At 38.0% G+C, this 4,358-nt stretch overlaps 1 protein-coding gene and 1 long non-coding RNA gene across 5 annotated transcripts in view; one reads left to right on the forward strand and one right to left on the reverse strand.

The window, feature by feature from the left end:
- Window positions 1–4,358, forward strand: part of DCLK1 (doublecortin like kinase 1) — a 208,796-nt gene that overhangs the window by 80,842 nt on the left and 123,596 nt on the right. The gene's annotated exons all lie outside the window — the stretch shown is intronic.
- LOC140326019 (uncharacterized) overlaps window positions 1–4,358 on the reverse strand; it is a 131,283-nt gene that overhangs the window by 13,555 nt on the left and 113,370 nt on the right. The window contains exon 2 of the long non-coding RNA XR_011919769.1: window positions 1,854–1,912. This is a non-coding gene — a long non-coding RNA (uncharacterized lncRNA). The remainder of the gene's footprint in view (window positions 1–1,853; window positions 1,913–4,358) is intronic.

A 4,358-nucleotide genomic window follows, 5' to 3' on the forward strand; every position in this document is an offset into this window, starting at 1 on the left:
GTTCCTTGAGTTTTGGCTTTTGCTTGTGATGGCGACCTCATAGTATCATGTCTAAGTTAATAGCATGACATCAAAGGGGAGTAAGGGGTATTTTTTCCACTAACTACAACTATAAGATGTGTATTTTCCCCAAGAAATTGAATACTTTTGTTTGTTTGTTTTTAATATTAATATTCTTTGCTGGTATTGACTATTCTAAAAATTCCCACCTACGATCTATGTCTAGTGAAATACATTCCAATTGCAATTTTGTTGAGCAACTTCTGCGTTTAGTTTTTATTTTCTCCCCGTGTTTGCATGGGTTTACTCACAAGTTAATCTCTCCACCCCCACCCCCCAAAGTTGGCCCTTAGACTGTATTAAAGACATATGACTATGGTGGGGACATTAGATTGTGAGCCCCTTTAAGACACAGCTAGTGATATGACTATGGACTTTGTACAGCGCTATGCAATATGTCCGTGTTATATGCTGTAAATACTGGATAACAATAAAAATGACTAGTAAGGGAGAGCTAATAATACATGTTAGGCGAGAAGATAGAAAGCTCCTCTAATTTTTTTGACCATACCTGGTGACCTAGTTTACCATACAAAGCCTCACCATCTAGGCTAGCCAGAAGCCATCAATGTTTCCTGTAGATAGTTAATCCCTGAAAACTGACTATACTATATATAGATTCTCACTATATGTAAGATAGATAGAATCTGTGTTAAAGCTTGACCATATTTTTATTCCGAGTAAGGAGAATACAATGTAGAATATCCAGACTGTGGGGCATATGTTAAACTAGGTTATATAAAGTGTATTATTATTCATATTATTATTATTGTTATTAATATTAATAATAATACACAGGATTTATATAGCGCCATCATGTTACACTGCGCTGTACATTAAATAGGGGTAGCAAATGACAGACAGATACAGACAGTGACACAGGAGGAGGAGAGGACCTTGCCCCGAAGAGCTTACAATCTAGGAGGTGGGGGAAGTAACACACTTAGGCCCTGATTTATGAAAGCTCTCCAAGGCTGGAGAGAATACATTTTCAGAAGTGAACTGGGTGATCCAGAAAACACGGAATTCATTTTTAAAAATAATTTGTTAGCACATGTTTTAAATCCTGGACCAGATCCATTCCAGGTTTGCTGGATCACCCAGCTTCATTGATGAAAGTGTATTCTCTCCAGCCTTGGAGAGCTTTCATAAATCAAGGTCAATAGGAGGGGAGATATGTAGTGGTAGGAAGTAATGATGGTTTAGAAGACAGATGAAGATGGGTAGGCCAGAGGAGTTTACAATTGGCAGTGGCAAGCCAAATAGCCAAAAAGACCACTGGTGTCAGGTAAACTGACCCGAGAGGGACAAATTGGTCAGTACTCTAGGAACCCCTGGCAACCTATGGAGAAATCCTGGTTGAGAATCACTGATCCAGGGGAATAGTAAAAAAGACTTTTACGTATACATCATCCCTCACTGCCCTGGCAGCTGGTGCACTCCTCTTCTGTTCTGGTGTGGACGGGCCCACGGAACCTGCACAGAATAGTGACAGAACCTGCAAATATTGTATGGAGCACCGCTAGACAGGAGTTCTTTGTTTGGCCTCACTATCTGTACTTTAATGTGTTTGCTTTTAGACTGTCTCTCTCTAATTTAAAATAAAGAGCTGTACAACATATAGTTTTTTATTGCCAAAAAAAGCTTACGTTCTGGATATATTCATGTTTGAAAATGAAAATAAGAATGTCATCTTAAAAGTAGGCTTCACACTTGCTTAGTACTAGTTCACTTCCATGTAAACCTCTCCCAAAACAGGTTTTTGTTTATATGGGGTTAGTAAGAATAGTTACCAATAAAAACTCTTTGCCTCCATCCCTGGTGCCTGCATTTGGATTCAAACCTTCTTTGGCTGGAAAGAGTGAAAAAATGTTTTAAAAATTATAAATACTTCCATAAAAATAAAATGTATACAAAAATTAAATGTGTTTTCTTTTTAATATATTGCTAAATGTTAAATTGTCCCTTTATTTTACAGCATTACAACGTTTAGCTAGACAATTAGGGGAACATCAGGGAAAATGCCAGGATGTAGATAAGTATTGAGTCACCCACTAGTGAAGCCCAATGTGTCCTTGCATAAAGGTCAGAAACAAAAAGTGAGACACATTATTGACATGCCCAACTCTTCAGGATCTTACAATAAAATTTCTATTTTAGTTCTGTGTGGAGGTGTCCAAGAGGTGTTCATATTATTCTCCACTCCTGACTCACCACTCCCAATGTTTGCCTGAGACCTTCTTCCGGTCTTCCCACAGAACAAAACTACCTTGCCATTTTGGTGTCTTTTTGTTCTTTCAGTGGTAGCTAATGTAGGGACATAATTGTCCAGGGCAATGTTAGAGAAATATTAAACATATCCATCCCAAGTTTCTTTACAGGTGGGGTTACCATCCTCATTCCTTGATGAGTGACGGGAACATCAGATGGTTCTCCAGATAATGAACCATAGGTGGCCTAACTACTAGAAATGTGTGTTCTGCTTTAATATATTTGGAATGATAATATTGTGTAATAGATCTAGCTAGATCTGTTTACATATGCTAAGCATACGTGCTCAATATGGCAAAAGCATCTAGGGGTCCAAAAAGTGTTTGTGCAGTTTAGTTCTGTTTTAACCAAAGCAAAATTTAGAGTTGACATCTAGGCTTCAGTGATTTCTGGTCTCAAAGCCATTAAACATCCTTGCCATAATATAAATATAATGTTTTATGTAAAATGTAGCAAATAAACTTCAAGGTTTACCTATAGCAACCATGCAGCTCCCATTTACCCCAATAAAGTAAGAATTTGCCCTAAAGCAGAATTTCTATTATTATTATCACACAGTATTTTTTTAGCGCCATCAAAGGGGAGGGGCTTAGCTTTTTTTAAGGCATTTAAAGAAAACAAAGTAACTATGTTTTTACTTTCTATAGAAGAGGTATCTACTTGTCTACATAAAGTAAAAATTGTAGTCATAGGTCCGCTTGTTTGTTGCTTGAACATCACTTTTTCTTCTCTATACCTTCTTGAGGATTAGGTAACACTCCCCTCACCTGAAGTGTTAAAGAGGAACTAAACCCAAAAGTGCCTAAATTAAAAAAAATCCACTTACCTTCAATCCTGCAGGGCAGTCCAATCCATCCACAGGTCTCTTCCATCGGGTCCTGCATTGTCCTGGCATCCATCCTTGAGCAGGCGCGCCGGATGCCACCATCTTCGTCTTTTCTTCCAGGTTCTTCTTTCTACTTCATCTGTCCTAGATACAAGATCCAGTGATGTAGGTTGGAAAAAAAATGTACTCATCTCACTGTGCGTGCGTGAGATCCGCACATTTTTTTCCACCACGAAAAGGCTTCTTCTGGGCATGCCCGAGATGCTCAAGCATGTGCAGAAGCAGCACCCAAGGGCCTCCTGGGATGCGTGACGTAGGTATCTCGGAAGGCTTTGCGCTTGAGAATTAGGGGGCGTGGCTGCAGTCTTTAAAAAAAAGAGTGTTGCACTTAAAAAAAAACAAAAAAAAAAACAGAATTTTTACCCAATATAAAAGGGTTGTCTACCCTTTTATGTAAAGTGAAATTTCTGAGTTTAGGTAGGCTTTAAATACAGAGGTGTTTGCTTGGCCTACATATCATATTTACAAGCTGCTTAGTGACAAATTGTAGCACAAGATTGGACTAGAATAATTATTCTTTCCTTGTAATTGAAGTGTCCTTATTCCTCTTTAACCACCGATAACAATAGCAGCGGAAGAGATTACACTTATAAACGTCTAACTTGTTTTCTCTGTAGGTACAGGATGTTTTCCTCTTTTCCCGTCTCTAGTTTTTAATGTAATGTATTGAGGTCAATTTTATTGAAAGAAACAAATTTATTATGATGTTGTCTAGTCTAGTGACATGGTTTGAGCATCATTGTGATGTAACAGTTACCATAGAGATCCTATTCCTACGGAAAGGAATAAATCCTGAGTGCACTGATAAATAGCAGGTGCCTTTGTACACAACGCTCATAAGACGACCGGAAACCGGGCTGGGAGGAAGTACTTATATGGTATCCATATGAGAATAACCGAGCATACAATCTCTGTGTATGTAGTCACACAGGATACAATGAAAAAAGAAAAAGAATTTGAAAAGACAGTAGGCATTTGTTATCATCGTTATGTCTAAGGCATCTTCAGAAAAAAATAGTTACAGTTTTTTTTTTATAGTAAATATATATTCACGGCACATGATTTTTTTTGTGGTTGGTAAATGTCCAGAAGTGCCTCCCCCCTTCTCCAAACTACCAATCAATCCATTAAAGAATGCCAA

Source organism: Pyxicephalus adspersus, chromosome 1 (genome assembly GCF_032062135.1).
Source record: "Pyxicephalus adspersus chromosome 1, UCB_Pads_2.0, whole genome shotgun sequence".
NCBI classification, from domain to species: Eukaryota; Metazoa; Chordata; class Amphibia; order Anura; family Pyxicephalidae; genus Pyxicephalus; species Pyxicephalus adspersus.